Source organism: Coloeus monedula, assembly GCF_965178545.1.
Source record: "Coloeus monedula genome assembly, chromosome: Z".
NCBI classification, from domain to species: domain Eukaryota; kingdom Metazoa; phylum Chordata; class Aves; order Passeriformes; family Corvidae; genus Coloeus; species Coloeus monedula.
The window spans coordinates 55,385,044-55,401,576 of NC_138822.1; the positions used below are offsets into that span (position 1 = coordinate 55,385,044).

The 16,533-nt window shown below is 45.0% G+C and overlaps 1 long non-coding RNA gene across 1 annotated transcript in view; it reads left to right on the plus strand.

The window, feature by feature from the left end:
- The window catches only part of LOC309585465, a 29,512-nt gene extending 20,334 nt beyond the window's left edge, over window positions 1-9,178 (plus strand). The window contains exon 3 of the long non-coding RNA XR_014227295.1: window positions 8,694-9,178. This is a non-coding gene — a long non-coding RNA (uncharacterized lncRNA). The remainder of the gene's footprint in view (window positions 1-8,693) is intronic.
- The last annotated feature ends 7,355 nt before the right edge of the window (window positions 9,179-16,533 follow it).

Sequence of the window (16,533 nt, forward strand, 5' to 3'; positions counted from 1 at the left end):
GGAATAGATCGGATGCCCCGAAGATGGTCATGTCAAGCTGTGTTTGTGTGTTTGGAGTAGTTCATTCCTGTATAAGCAGGCTTCACAAATAAGCAGAAAAGGCATCTAGGGTGAACTCCACATAAATGCATCTTCCCAGAAGAGTGGGCACTTACACGTAATTGCTTGTAGTTGAATTGGATGTGTGTCTTCGCTTTGTATTGTAATACGTGCACAGCCACATCTGATTGTGACATTATGCCCCAAATTTCCTTCTGTGAAGCAGAAGCAAATTTAAGGCAAGGTGTTATCTTGTAACAGTAAATTTTTAAAAAATAATCACAGAATAATACAATGCTTTGGGTTGGAAGGGGCCTTAAAGATCACCTAGTTCTAATCCCCCAGTCATGGTCAAGAACACCTTCCACTAAACCAAGTTGCTCAGAGCTCCATCCAGCCTGGCCTTGAACACTTCTAGGGATGGGACATCCATAACTTCTCTGGGTAACTTGTTGCCTCACTACCATCATAGTAAAGAATTTCTGCCTAATAGCTAATCTGAATCTACTCTCTCTCAGTTTGAAGCCATTATCCCTTGTCCTGTCACTGGATGTCCTTGTAAAGAGTCCCTCTCCAACTCTCTTGTAAGCTCTTTAGGCACTGGAAGGCTGCCATTAGGTCACCCCAGAGCCTTTTTTCTAGGCTGAATAAAACCAATTCTCTCAGTCATTCCTCGCAGGAGAGGTGCTTCAGCTGTCTGGCTGACTTGGTGGCCTCCTCTGGACTCACTCCAACAGGTCCCTGTCCTTCCTGTGCTGGGACCCCAGAGCTGGATGCAGTGTTCCAGGTGGGGTCTCACCAGAGCAGAGCAGAGGGGCAGAATCCCCTCCCTCCCCTGCTGCCCACGCTGCTTTGGATGCAACCCAGGGCACGTTTGGCTCTCTGGGCTGTGAGTGCCCATGGCTGGGTCATGTCCAGCCTCTCATCCCCCAGCACCCCCAGGGCCTTCTCACAGGGCTGCTCTCCATCTGTTCATCCCCAGATGTGCTGATATTGGGGGTTGTCCTGACCCAGGGGCAGCACCTTGCACTTGGTCTTGTTAAACCTCATGGGATTCCTATGGGCCCACTTCTCGAGCTTGTCCGGGTGCTTCTGGTTGGCATCCTGTCCTTCAGGAGTGTCAACAGCACCGCTCACTTTGGTGTCATCTGCAAACTCAATAAGGGTGCACTTGATTCCTTTGTCTATGTCATTAATGAAGGTATTAAATAACACTGGTCCCAATACAGCCTCTTGAGGCACACCACTTGTCACTGATGTCCATTGGGACTCTGAGCTCTTGGCCACACTACCCTCTGGGTGTGACAGTCCAACCACTTTCTTAAGTGTCTAGCAGTCCACCCATCAAATCCATCTCTCTCCATTTTAGAGAAGGATGTTGTGGGGAACCATGCCAAAGGTTTTATAGAAGTCCTGATAAATGTTATCTGTAGCCCTTCCCTTGTCTGTTGATGGAGTCACTCCATCACGAAATGCCACTAGGCATTCAAGACCGGACTTGAAGTTGAAATTCTTTTTCCTCCAAATCTTTGGGTTCAAATGTCATGTTTTCCCTACCACTAGTTGAAAGCTGAAATACTTATGTACTCTATGTCCATGGAAGCATGGCTTTTAGAAAAGTATGGAGCACCGTAAGACTCCAAGAAATCCATCAGAGCTTGTGGCAGCACACCCTGCACATGCTGGCTGACACAATGCTGCAGCACATCTTGGTTGACGGATGCTTAAATGGACTGAGCCCCACTGAGAGTTACTCAGCTCATGAGAGATGTACCAGCAGCACACAGGGTGACAGAAGACACGATTTGCAATTGATCCTGCCTGCAGTCAGGCTCAAGGCGTAACCATCAAGGTGATCCCTGTCCTTCCCGAGGTGCAGAAATTCTGCTGGGGAGGGAGTGGAAATGCACTGATGATGACCCAGTGCACAAGGTTCACAGGTGTTCAGCAGAAAGGGGCTGACCTGCAACCCTGATCTCTTACTGAGAAAGGAAATCATGAACTGTCCTTTGATACTTCTTGCTCTGACTTTTGCATGTTGGATTCTGCACATCAAGGAAAACCTTGCTGCTGTCCAGATTGGACTTTCCGTATCAACATCAAAAATTCGTAAGGCTTTTTCCTGAAGATCATATCAGCTACACAGTCAAGAAATATCTTTTGTCAAGCCTTTTTGCCGTAGTTGTCTGATGATAATAACCTGATGATAATTAGATTAACCTTGTGGGCTCTTCAGGACCTGAAGATGACTTCCCAATCCAGGAACATGCCTCTGTCTCTGGGGGTATGACTTGTGTCTAGCAAAATTGCAGGCATGTTCTAAGAAAATACTCCCCATGGGTTTTGAAATAAATTTTTCCTGTATATAAAGAGGAAGGTAATGCTTTTATCCTGGCTTTAACTATTCCATAATCACAGGTCTTTATGACTTTTTGTGTCTCAGCCTAATTTCATTGTTGTGAAAGTGGTCACATTTACGTGCCTGAGGAGATAACTAGGCAGGCAAAAATGAAATTCCACCTGTTTGGTTACAACTATTTAGCTCCTGGAGTTAAAGCTCAACTGGCTGTTTTGCATTGTGGTTACAAAATCAAGACAGGACTCAATTCCCTGGTGTCTGAGATCCTCAGGGTGTAGGTACCCAAAGCAGGCCTTCTAGAAGTGCTGAGCCTCAAAGCTATGAAACCATTTTAAGTAATGGTCCACAATGCACCAAAATACAACATTTCTCTGGTGGAAAAAACATGGAATAGTAAAACTTCTGGGCTCACAAACCGGCCTAGCATAGTGTCCTGAAGACTGCTCAAGGGAAAATTCCATTTCAGCTCAAACTTTGAAGTTTACAGAAAGAATGGGTAGGTTTTGGTACTCCAAAGTAAAGTTGTGAGGTTTTTTTCATACATATCCAACTAAAGTATCTGTTATTTTATGCATCTCTAAATTCATAGGATGATTGGGTTACATGAACACCAGAAAGGTCCTAACACTTTTTCCATCAGTGTTAATCCTACTGCAGAGTAAGATGGGCTACCTGCTATTTTGGACTCGCCAGGAGTGCAGCGCAAATTCTAAGTGCCTTTCTAAGTAATCCTCTCTGTGCTGATAATGTGATTGACATGTTCTGGGCTGTTTTGTTTATGAGACACATATAGAATCAGAAATACAAAACGACTGTCAGAGGGAGTGGTAAAATTTCTATGGAATTACAGTCCTTCAAAATTTTAATAGTAAATGTGACTGCTCATTGCTTCGGAAATGGTTTGGGCGTGATAAAGCTTTATGTGAACATTTTAAGTGCATATAAAAGATAGAATCTAAATGAGGGGAAAAGGGTGCAGCTCCCTCATTTTTTGGCTTAGAGTGTCCAGGACATGATAGAGCATGTCCTGCTATTTTTTGTACTGATAGATGTGAACTTGATACTTAAGTCTTCAAAATGCAGGGGAGGGTGGGGTGAGGGGAGGAGAAATGATTCCAAAGATAAGCAGAAGACGTATTTCCAGTACAACAATTAAACCTGTTGCATGTCGTAAGTTTAATGTAGCCCCAAAAGTTACCACAGTCCAAGCACAGACACCGATCTATGAGGGGCCAATAAGTAAACTAGTTGTCACATCCCTCCTTGGCCAGGGGAGCTGATGGCATTCCTGTTAGAGGGAGCTTGCTAGCGCAGGGAGCCATGGTGAAGCAGACTTGGGCAGCCACTGCCTCTCCCCCCTTACCCTCCCACTTCTCCCTCTGCATGGCTCAGCACTGTCTCCAGGTACTGCCAGCAGTACCAAGCTCTGCTGCAGCTGCCAAATACAGGCACAGGGATGAGCTTGGGGGCCAGAAGAGAGAAACAAGTCAAAGCTTAATCCAACTATGATACATGGGATGTTGGCTGGTTCTTGGAAGACAGGGATAAAGCAGATCTGCTTTGTAGTTGAGGGGTGTCTGCATTTGCAGCTGCAGCTCTCTCCAGGCAAAGGAGCTAGATTTCTTGTTCCTGGAAGGCTGAGTAGCATTGAGTAGCAGTGATTCTTTATTTCTTCCTACTGCCCAACAGACTGCCGCCACAGCTTTTAGGTGCTGACACTGTGTTTCATCAGCAGGGCAGTTATCACCTGGAGATGCAACATAACAGTCACTCCACATGAGCTCCACCTTAAATCACTCTGAAAGTGGAAGTTGGGGCAGGATATGGCAGATCCGTGCTAAGCTGGGTATTTTGTACATGCACATGACAGCACAGCATGCTTCTGGTTTCAGGGTGGAGTTCGAAAGGTGGCTTCTGATCAGTAAAGCCTTTGTACCCTGTTGTCACTGATCTACTAAGTAAGTATTCAACAGAGAGGTCTTTTGGTTTAGTAGGGTAAGCTACTCAAGGTCTGTGTCTGCCGATGACCCTCAGCTTTGCACCTTTCACACCTCTTGCAGCTGAACTAGCAGAGCTCAAATCTGTGACCCCAAAAGCAGGACTGAAAATTTTTGTACTCCTGAGATGTGGGATTCACTAGAGAGGAAGGCAAGTCAGGGGCCTTGTCCTGATAGCAGGTGCAATGTTCCTGCTGCATCCTTTTCACTGAAATGCTTTGCACTGTGACAGCATAGACACTTAATTGATTTGGTAGCAAAAAGGACTCTATTTAAAATATGTGCCTGAACACTCCAGAAAGGCACCTCTTTCCATCTCTCCTATACATGACAATAATGAAACGATCGAAACAAATCCAGGTCCTGCCATTCCAGGCAGTGGAAGAAGCAGAGATCAAAAGTTGACTGTGCACTAAAATTACTTTTTTCTTTTTTTCTGAGAACAATTGCAGAAAAACTTCCCTGTTGCTATCTAATGGGTTTGAAATCTATTGTACCCATGCAGTGACTGAGCCAATTGTTTCATTTTACTCATCTGTGAACACTTTTCCAAAAATGTGCTTCTTTTCTCAGCTGCAAAACTGATAGGACAATACTGTGTCTAGGGTGACTTGACTAAGAAAGTTCTCACAGACAAGTGCTTATTTTTGTTGTTTGGTTTGCAATGGAGTTATTCTAGATACAATTAGATGTGTTTGTCTTTTTTAAATGGGTGAAATCCACAGCCCTTAGCTACTAGCAGAGATTCCAAGCTATTCAGGTAGATCACGCAGTGCTCACAGCTAGTTAAGGAAATAAAGGTGATTGAAGTGAGAAACTGATAGAAAAAGCCCATCTGAAGGACCCTTTCAGGAGGAAGGTGATGCTGGGTGTTTTCAGGAACTTCTGTAAAGGATTATTTGAAATACTGATTGAGAGGGTAAGTATTACTTCCTGCTCAGTAAGCACCAGTACTAACACAATAATGACTTACAAAAAAAAGACCAAATACAGAGGTGACATCTTCTCCTAACTTTTATTGTGGTGTGAAAACAATTCGAGATACATTTCCTGTAAAGTAAAAGTCAAAATTTTTATATATATCATTTGGAAAAGGCTTTTATTGGTTCAGATCTAATAACTTACAGTGTTCACCAGTTGTATGAGCAATTCATGGATTTGTCAGTTAAATGCTTTTTTCTAAAAAGGAACAGGTAAGGTTTTAGGGAAGCATGCAGAGAAACAATGTCTAAACTTCTCACCTAATACTTCGTCATAGCAAAGCAAACTTTGAAATGCATGGAGGTATGGGGTCATCCTGAGAAAGGTAAGTTTTAGTTCTGAAACAGTGAATTACAAGTGCCCTGGGAGTTTAAGCATGTTACTTTCCATTACCAGAAAGCTTTAGCAGCAGTGCATTTTTCTCTGTGTGTGGGAGCTCCATACCTGTAGCAATCTGAAAGGAAGCATCATCTCCCTCCCTACTGTAGCAGACAGATGCATCAGGCTATGTGGTGCCCGAGGGATTAGTGTCCTGCTATTCATTTGGGCCTTTTTGGAGTGACAGGTAGACTCTGTGCTTTGGCTCTAGAGCTTTGGCAGACATACTCTAGGTATTACTCACCGTACAGCATTGTCAGGATGTCAGATTAAAGCACACCCAACCTGCAGATAAAGCCATGTTTCTTTGCTGCCTGTAACTCCTTCCAGTAGCTCACTTTTTGTCCCAAGATAATAAAAGCATCAATGCTACTTTTTTTTTCTAATTAGTAAAACTATGTTTACAAGGCACTGTCAGTCCCTTTCCTTCATGATACCTGTTTTATTGTCTGATCAACAATACATGAACTTTCTAACTTCAGGAGTTTACAAAAGATGGATTTCCCTGCTCGTTTTCACATATGACAAACTCCTTTTGCTGGTGCCAGTATTAAATGACGAGTGGGTGTAGTTTGTTACAATAACAGGGTATTCAGACAGCAGGCACAAAACCCAACGTGCTGATTCCTGGGCTGGGCCAACACCAAAGGATCAAACTGACAAAAACAAAGTTTCTGTCTGCAAATTATGATGGTTTAGGAAGGGAGATCTTTTTGCAAGAGTTATTTTGGAGTTTTTGATCATTACTTTTGTAGGTAAACTGATGAAATTATGGATTTCACAGGTGAACTGTTAAGTGAGTGGAAAACTGGATGGGCTGTTAGGTTCAAGGATAGAGGTCCATCAGTCAAAGAGTAGCTGGCAGACAGCTACACATACCATTTCTCAGGGGTTAATACCAGGCCAGTATTTTTAATATTGTTATCAACAATTTAGAAGAGAGGATGTAGGGCACTGGAGATTGTTCCACAGTGGGGGAGCAGCTGAAGGGGAACACAACCCTTCAGATGGACCTCAACAGGCTGCAGAAATGGGGTGCCATGAACCTCCTGGAGCACAGCCTGAGCAAAGGATGTGTCCTGCCCCGGCTGTGAGGAGCCCAGCAGTGAATGAGGCCCTTGGTCTGGACAGAAGGGCTGCAATCCTGGTGGACAGCAAGGAAGGTCAGCTGTGACCTTGGTGGCTAACCAGGGTCTGGGTGGTCCTTGAAAGCCAGTGGAAGGAAGTGCCTCTCCACTGCTTGATGGCACTGATCAGGCAGCATCCCGAATTAAGTTCAATCCAAGAAAATTTTTGAGAAAACAGAGATTAAATCATCACACAAGCATGGTGCAGTCCTTGGATGTGGTCCAGAGAGATGGTGGGATCTCCACTGTTGGAGGTAACCTGATCTGGCTTTGTGGTCAGCCATGCTTGGAGCAGATTGTTGGAACAGAGACCTCCAAAGATACCTTCCAATCTGAATTTTTCTGAGCTCCTTTAATTGCATTTCACAGGACTCTTGTAGCAGGCCTAAAGTTGGAGAGTTTGTTTTGATTGAATGCAGTTTCTTGTGCCATGCCCAGGAGGCCTATGCTGAGATTAGGTGGTGACTTACAAACAAGAGACCGTATGGCCTGACAGCAGGAGGATGGCAACCAGGGCCCAGAACACATTCCTTTCTTGCCTCTCACGAAACCCAAACTAAGGAAAAATGATGTTGAAAGCAGCAGAGGCAAAACTATCCCCCTGTAGCAACACGTGTATCCTAGAGAGTACACACGACCTGCCCAAAAACCAACTTACCAAGAGGTACCCCCAACAGGGGCTGCAGGAGACTCAATGAAAAACTTGATACCTGGTGTCCCTCATGCACTGTGCCATCCCAAGTGATCCTGACCAGATCACTTGGGAATAGACCTGTCTATTCCCATGTGTGAGCGTGGTGTGGGGAAAATCTGTGAATGAATAAGAGTAAAACCAGCTTGCTTAACATTAAAATAGCTTTCTTGGTCCATAAAAGCTGAGACAGATGAACTGGTTGCAGAGGTGCTGACAAGACCCACTCCCATGAAATCACAAAGCACCAGTAAAGGTGAATTAGGGATTCTTCTGTGTGCATCCAAACATTTTGATAATAGAGATCAACAGGTCAATGATGTAAAACTTGATTTGCAGCACTTCTCTAACCTGACATGAAACAAACCTGAAACACACACTGAAAGTAGACCTGACCTTCCTTCCTACCAGGAACAGGTGGAAAGTTGCCGATTTCAATCATTCTATGTAGCAGATGTTGCAGAAAATGCTATATCAGAGCAACATCTGAAAGAAATGAATGGAAAGCACACATGCCCATTTGACAGACACTGCTGCAGACTGAGTAATCCTGTTGGGCTGCTGATTTATATTTAGCTCTTCAATTAAGAGCAAGTCCTACACTTGGTACTCACATGAGTGAGCCCCAGGGTCACGTAAATAATCCTCAGGATTACTCAGAAATTATTTTTTAAGGCATGATAAACACATGACTGGGAGCTGCAGGCTGTGCACACAGAATTAAACATCCAGGTGGGGAGGCACATCTGAAGGTCTTTTTCCCACCCCCCTTTCCAAGCTCAACTGCCTTCAAAGCAAGGTCAGCTTGGTCAGGGCCTTGAGCAGCTAAATTTTGAACATGTCCAGCAGTGGACTTCCCACCACCTCTTTTGGCCCTGTCCCATTCCCACTGTTGTTTTATTCCTTACGTGCAAACAGAATTACCCATGCTGCAATGTGTCCCATTTGTCCCTTAGGACAAGGGTCAAAACAAGACTTTTTAAAACAAGGCATCCCTGTGAGCTTGTAAGAGAAGGTTGGTAACTGTCTGTAAGTCAGAGGACATTGCAATTAGGGCTTCCCTGAGACATCCCTTCTCCATGCTGACAAAGCCTGATTCCCTCCATCTCTCCTCTCTCCAGCAGGTGCACCAGACCCACCCACCATCTCCGTGGCCTTGCACTGATCACTCTTCAATCTGCCAGCAAATGATGTCTGCTTCCACCCCCGCTGTGTACACAGGAATTGTGGCCACCCTTGGAACATAAGTTTTCTTCTGATGATATTCTAATGCTTCTATGGCTGTATGTACCAGTCTGTTCACACAGACTAGAATTGGTCCCTGCAATGATGGCTCATGTCCTCTCCCATGTGAGACTGACACAGGTAACAGTGGGAGCCCACACGGGAAAGAGGTGCTGTTTGCCATGCAAGGCATTAAGCAGCAGGAGTGTGAGCAGCGCAGGACCTTGTGGTCAGGTGGTGGTGAATATCTGGACTCTGGACAGGTTAGAGAATGATACTTAGAGGCAGGATTTCATCCTGGCATTTGGCAGCACCTTCATCTGACCCCCTTCCATGTCAGTACTGAACAAACGTGTAAATAAAGCATGCTACTTCTCTCTTACATGTTCCGCTCTCTCCTTTATTAGTTTGGCTTTTTCTCTCTTTTTTTTTTTACCATTTATTTTCTTTTTACTGACAAAATGCTCTTGCATACATTTCTTCAATAGGCATTGACCACTGGAGACATAATGCTCTGGCTACTTTCTCTTCAGCTGCAGAGAAACCTGTCTGGCTTAGGCAAATGACTGTTTGCTTGCAGTATTGCCATTTGCTTTCCAGTATAGGTACAAGCTTCAGACAATAACTGTGGAGCAATGCTGCAAAATCTGTAGGCCAGATCTTTCCCAAGGGCTACTCCAACCAGCCAACAGCACAGTAATCATATCAGGTATGAATTCACATTATCCTTTGAGCAGAAGGCTCTCTTTGTGATGCTCTGAAATATGTCAATACTTAGTATCTGAGGAATGAAATAAACTGAATTGCTGGGAAAGAAAAACATTTGGTATCAGTTTTTGAAATTTCACTGAAACTGTTAACACGCACCACACTCACTGCTCACAAGTTCACTAGCTGGGGTGTGGGTGGTTTTAGACTATTGCACTGATTTCAGCTCACCACACTGCAGTCATGTCCTCCACCCAGCACATTGCAAAGTTATTTACTCCTGCTGAACGTGGCATCTTTCAGCCTGTTATGCTCAGGGGGATGGTTACCACACCTCCATGGAACATCGTGGGGTTGTGCTCCTTCCTGTGAAGCTCTGACAGGACCAGTCCAGGCTGCAGAGGAAATGGTTTGCCCTTCACGGCCACCTTTGCAATTTCCAGCTTAGCCCATGGCCTCTCAGAGGCAGGCAGCTCAAGTTCAAGGCCTAAAATGCCTGCTTCCACAGGCAGGGCAGCCCACAGTCTGACCTTGGGTTAAAAACTAGCTTTTTGCAGATGTCAGCTGTACTTCATGTGAAAGAACAAGCCTGAAGCAAGGTATAGGAGTACGGTCAAGTACACATAAAAAATATACATATATAAGCATTTCTGATATTTCTGTGTGGTGCTGAGGAGCATGCAGGTGTTGCTGGTTAACCTGGAGTTTACAGGAATCATACAGAAAGGAGTGTCAGAAACCTGGGGCTAGCCTGGCTGAACCCCCCGGAATGCTCCAGCATTCGTTCCTCAGCTGTACTTGTTTAGGCAAACCAGACAAAAAGTACCTGATTTAGTCTGAAGAGGGAAGCTGGAGTACAAGGCAAACATGTAGGGGCAGCACTCCTGAGCAGCTTGACTTTCAAGTTTTCTGAGAGCAGTCATGCCCACAGAGTCAGTAATGAGAGGGAATTTGTTTGCTGAAAGATCTCGAGGCTCTGTAACTCTTTTCCAGGTGGGGGCATTCAGACAATTGATGAATGAAGCGTTTTCTGTCTGGGACAGTAAATATTTAACTGGAAAGTTTAGAAAGATCCATGTTTCTGAGTTTTCAGGACTTTCTTAAAGAAAGTGTCTTTCCTGCAGTAACAAAACAAAAGAACGCAGAAAAGAGGACGGAGCCTAGGAAACAGAGAAGTCAGAAAAGCTGTGTTCCTCTGTAGTGCATTGTAGTCCTGCATCACCTTCTCTGCAGCATGTGCAGGAAACCTGCAGCAACTGCCTCTGACATCCTCAACATGCTGCAGAGTATGTCCACCTCCCTATTCAATTTTATTCAAGCACCCCCCAAATCCTATTTTTCACGTTAGATCTACTCACTGAATGTTCAGCGCTTTTCTTTCCTTGGACAATCAAGCAACACAAAATGTGGCCTGCATAAAAAAGTGATGAGAAAGGCAAGATTTTTACATGAAAATGTCTTTCTCAGGTATTTCCACTGATTTGCCTGGCAGCTTTTGGACATGAGACTGGCATCAGCAAGTACTTGGAACTTTTTAGCATGCAGTTTTTAGTGGCCTGGTACCTAGGCTGCTAGGATGCATCAGGATAGTTTGTTATAGCATCTTAGCGTGGAGAACCATGGACTTTGGATGCCTGATTCATGTGTGAGCAGGGGTTTCCAATGATTTCAGCAGAAACTAGTTGCTCCCAAGCACTGAAACCAGCTAAATCCTCCCATTCACTAACTAGGGTATATTTTGTGGTTCATCATGGAGAAGTAGCTGCAGAGAAACAGCCTTAACTGCTGTTCGGTGGCTCAGGAAAGGCTGTGTCTCACATTGTATCCTATTGTGTCACAGGCACAAGCCGTGTGTGATTAAGGCCACAGCACATTTTGTAGTCAAGCACAGTGGCAAAGAGAAGTCCCCTAGGTCTGTGTGCTCCCCCACTCCAGTCGGCTCAAGGGCCTTCACCTCTCCAGCAGGATGCACCAGGTGTCGCCAGGGAAATGCCTGCCTAGCCGGCTATGACAAGGAGGCTTGAATCCACACTTAACCACTCAACAGCTCATGCAAGTGGAGACTGCAAAGAGGATCTGCTGGAGACAGAGTGTTCTTAGGATGGTAATGCAGCCTGCTGCCCTGTGAGCAGTGCGTCTCCTCAGAGCTAAGCACCAGCAAGAGGAGTTTGAGAAGGACAATAAAAAAAGACCAAAGAGACCTACAGGGAGCTTAAGTGGGCTTTTTCTTGGGATTACCACTTCTCTGCAGCACATTTCCATTGATCTGGATGGTGGGACGCTGGCTGGGTCTCTGGGCTGCTTCTTCAGGGTGGTTCACTTTCTCGTTGAAAGTGGTCAGAAGCAATCCCTTTGCACTTGAGTGACCCATGATGGGAGAGGCGTTTAGGAGATAACTACACAAGGAAGAAGTAGCAAAAAAGAAAAGAAAACACTTTGATGTCTGAGAGGGTATGCACAGCTTAATAAACAGTAAGGGGCAGAAGAGAAGGGTGCTGGGCTTGTTCAGCCTGGAGAGGAGAAGGTCAAGAGGGTACCAAGCTGCTGTCATCTGGGATGTAGGTGTGCACATGCCTCCTGCGGAGAAGGGAAGTGCCACACACTCCTCCTTCGCTGTCCTCGCCATCACCCTCTGATGACTGTTACAAAGGCCTCAGAAGCCAAAGCTAAATCTTTCACCACAGATGCCTAATGACCATATGTAAAAAAAAAAAGATGTCATGCATGCTAATGGTGTTTGATTTCTGTATAGCAAAGCCTGTCACATCGCTGATCGTTGGAGGAACAGCCATGACGTGGCAGCCAAAACAGCCTTGGATCTCAGCTGCTGGTGATTTCTCCATGCTCTGCGCAGGTGAGAAGAGGCATGAAGAATGCAGAGAAACAAGGGCTCTGCAGAGCAGGAAAGGCAGCAGTGAAGTTGCTAAGCATGGCTCAGCTGGAAGTTTCCATTGACTTGGAAATGATCCACTGAGCTTGCAGCAGGATGCTGCACTATGGGCTGCATAGGGCATGAAAATCAGGAAACCTAGGCAGGTTTTGCCTCTGCTGCAGAGAGCACAGGTGGAAGCTGTTGTCCAAGCTAACTGACTGAATATGAAACCTTGTGGTTGGTGTGTGCTTCTGTTCCTCTATTTAATAAGCTCTTGAGCCCACAGACTACCTCAGGGCAGAGATGGCCTCCTCCTGGGCTTATGTGGTGTGAGAAGCACTGGCAGAGGGGCCTGGCTTTCCCTGTCTCCTCAAGAAGGAACTGGGTGCAATCCTTTTTCCTGGAAGAGAAACCCAGATGGAAAAAAGATAAGGCTTTAGCAGCCTATTGGCCAGCGATGGCATTGCTGCATGCCTCTGGAAGGATGGAGGTAAACAGACAAGTGAGAGATCAAGCATGGCTGAGATGACACAGGTCTGGAGGCTTATGGAGATGGTCTGGATGTAATGAGGGCTGTTGCTGGCTCAATTTTGGCAAAATTTCTCAATTTTTTCTTTCATGCCTGTGAGTCACCAGCAAGCTGGAGGAACAGCTCAGGCAAGGATCCCCCCACGCAGAATTATGTGTGAGCTGTCCCTGTGAAACTGCAGAGCACAGCACCAGTGGGGTGTCATCTGGCACTACCTAGTTGCAGCTAGCTCAGTCCACTGGGATGTGGCTCTCCATGAGTGTGTAAGATTGAAGTCGAGCTTCACTGGAAGACCTTTTTTTTTTTTTTTAAATTAGTCCTTAAACGTTTATCTTTCAACTGTAAATGGTTTTTATCGAATTCTGCACAAAACTTCTCAACTATTTTTAACAAAAAAAGCCCACACCTGAAGTTTATCACTTTTTAACATGGGATTTGCCATTTTTGAGAGGAACTCCCCTCTCAACAAAGTGATGGATTGCTCCCCCTCTGCCTGAGTCTTTCCTAGACCTCTCTGAATGTCTGTTCCACCCCTTTTCCTTGGGAGGGAAGCCAGGCAAAGTTGCAGGATTTTAAGCTGAAACATATGTTCTAATCTCAGCCCCATGAGACAGAAACTGGAGCGAAGGAGTTTGTGGTTTCCTGGGGGCAGCAGCCATAGGTGGTACAGCACTGCAGGGCAATGGGCATCTGAAGACCTTGCCAGGGAGGCTCACCACAGCTCTCTTGCAGCAGAGTCTGTCGTGGTCCACTGCCTTGCTTGGGTGTGTGGAGCACCCAGCAGCTGGCATCTCTTGTTTGCAACAACACCGACAAAAATCAGATTTTAGGATTGTTGATGTTATGCTGGCTTTGGTCTCAGGGAAATCAAACTCCAAATCTTTATGGTGCCTGTCCCAGAACAGACAAAGGAAGTGGACAACAGAGAGACAGGACACAATGAGTAACAAGTCCTCTCCTGAAGTGAAGTAACTCCAAGCTCTCCTCACCTGTTTTCCTGGAGTCCTCAGGGCTGGATGCTGCCTTATCCCAGGCTGCTGGTCTCGCTGGTCATTGCAGATTTGCTGCCAGTTTCTCTTTGTCGGCTCTCCCGGCACAGTGGCACATACACACAGAGTAATCCTTGCCGCTATAAAGTCTGTATTGAACAGATTGTTTCACTTCTTTTGTTTTTTAAATTTAGGGAGTTTGCACCCAAAGCAAATTTAGGGTGATGACCCACCTACACATACTTCAGTACATTAGCTGTCTTTCACTTTTGTCTGGTATTAAAAGCACAAGCTGCCTTCCACTCCCCAGGATTTCTTCCCTCACAACCAAAATGCACCAGAAATGATGATGACAAGCTAAATACACTGCATGTGTTTGAGGCCTGCCCACAAGCTCCTTTCTCTTCTCTCCAGCAAATGTCATCAGAGCTTTTGGGCCTCTTTCCTTCTAGAGCCCAGAGAGCCTTTGCCAACCATCCTTATGTAAATGGAAAATTTATGCACACACCCCCATGCATGTGCAGTCATCCCTTCTGCTTGCTGACATACTCTCTGTCAGACATCTCCGTTTTTCCAGTCAAGGCCTCTGTTTCCAAATGCAAACTTTTCTGGACAAATTTTGAGGATTCTTGTATCTATCTATTAAATCCAGGGCTAACTAAGCTAAGTGGAGCTTGGCACCAGTCTTGTGCCGTTCTCCTAAGTGCAGTAAGTCCACTGATTTTAGGAACTGCCTCCTGAACTGAACTCCCATTACTGTTGATCCTTAGGATGGTAGCATAGGGACTGTGTCCATGCACTGCAACCCCATCTCCTTTCAAACAAAACTGTGTCTTAGCATGAAAGGAATTGTAAATTATAACTAAGTTTCAGTACTGCACTTTTCATCTCATTACCTAACGTTGTCAAAGTGGAATCTGTTAAGGAGATTCTATTTGATATCTCTTCCATCACAATGCATGGCATTTTACTCACATAAACTGAGCCAAGCAACTGCTATCTGAGCTTATTCCCACAGCATACTCCTCAGAGGGGCATGGGTTCCCCATCCTTTGAAAAGAAACTGCAGGAACCGCAGATTTCATAGTGCTGTGAAGGTGGCCAGGAGGTCACATATGAAGACATACAACAATCCCAATGACATACGGACCACCCCAAAAGTGCTGAAACATCTTGACTGTGTAAGAGAGCCTGGGCTGGAGGAAGCACCACTAAGCTTCACCTCCTTTCCGCTTGGCTCCCATCTGAAATCTGCAGCAGCCATGCAGAAATCAGGGAAATATGACTAATGCTAACTAACACCCAAGGGTGATCCTGGTTTCTCATCAGTCCTGCCCAAACTTCAGCTAAAGGCACAATGTAAATAGGAGGATGATAATTATAGCAGCCAAATGGCTTTGCCAGTCCACTTAATCTCATTTTAGATGCCTAATTAGTATCCCTTGAAGATCTGTGATCTACTTGTCACATGGATTAAAAAGCAAGCAACTGATAAAATAAAACTCTGTGGAAAGTTCTTTTTCTAACTATTCCTGACACAGATCCAGCAGACATCTGTTCTTGGTGCACTGCACAAAGTAAAGTAGCCAAAGATCTAGGTAGGAGAAGATACTGTTTCTTGTGAATTTTACAGCTGATGGAAGCACAAATAGACTGGTACCTACGCAAACACACCGTGTTGTGCCACTCTTCCCACACATGGAGGATGCACTACTGTCAGCAATTTTTGGAGAGTGGGGACTCACTGAAATGCATAACAAGGATTCAGTGAAACTACTTCAGCCCACAGGCAAGCCAAGGGAGCGGGTGTTCTTCTCTGAGCAGCTCCAAATTAAGAGTATCATGGATGGGCTCTTCATTACAGATAGACCAGCCCACTTGTAACAACAGTACAGTGGTGGTGGGATTATGAACAGAAACTGCATCCCTCCACACTTTGAAGAAACTGGCAATTAGAGAGTTTTTAAAGAACAATTTTTACAACACCGTGCCTGAGAGGTGGTGCACCCATCTCACTGTGCTTCTCCTGAACTCTCTTCTCCCTCTGAAGAGAACACTTAATCTCAGCATGCAAATGCCTAGGGAGGGCAAGTTTCTGACTGGGCATGGCAGCACGTGAACCAGAGTATTTATTCCACTTCACCTGGACCAAAAGGAAACCTTCCTCTTTCTTCCCTTCAGAGGGTTGTGGGTGGTTTTTTTTAACTAATTAAAAAAAAAGGAAAAAAGAAAAAAGAAAAAAAAAAGAAAAAAAAAAGAACAAAACAGTTCAGGGTCAGAACAAAACAGTTTCAAACTGAAAGCTTCTCAGGAAACAAGAAAGCAAAGGAATTCCTTTGGAAAATGTCAAAATGTGTTGTTTCCGCTTTCAGGAACTTTTACTTCCCTCTTTTAAATTAAAGCCGTTTGTCAGTTTGGATCAAATTCAAGAAATAATTTAGTTTGCCACCAAAGCACACCTTTACAGCCCGAAGGGTGCATCTGGAGACTCCAGCTGTGGTGTGGACCCTGCTTGTGTGGCATCATGGTGCTCTTGTGTGTGCAGTGAGCGCGTTGTTTATGAGCATCACTATAAGTGAAGCTAAATGGACCAGTTTCGACTGTGGTACAGGATCATCTTTACCAAACCCACCTGCTTC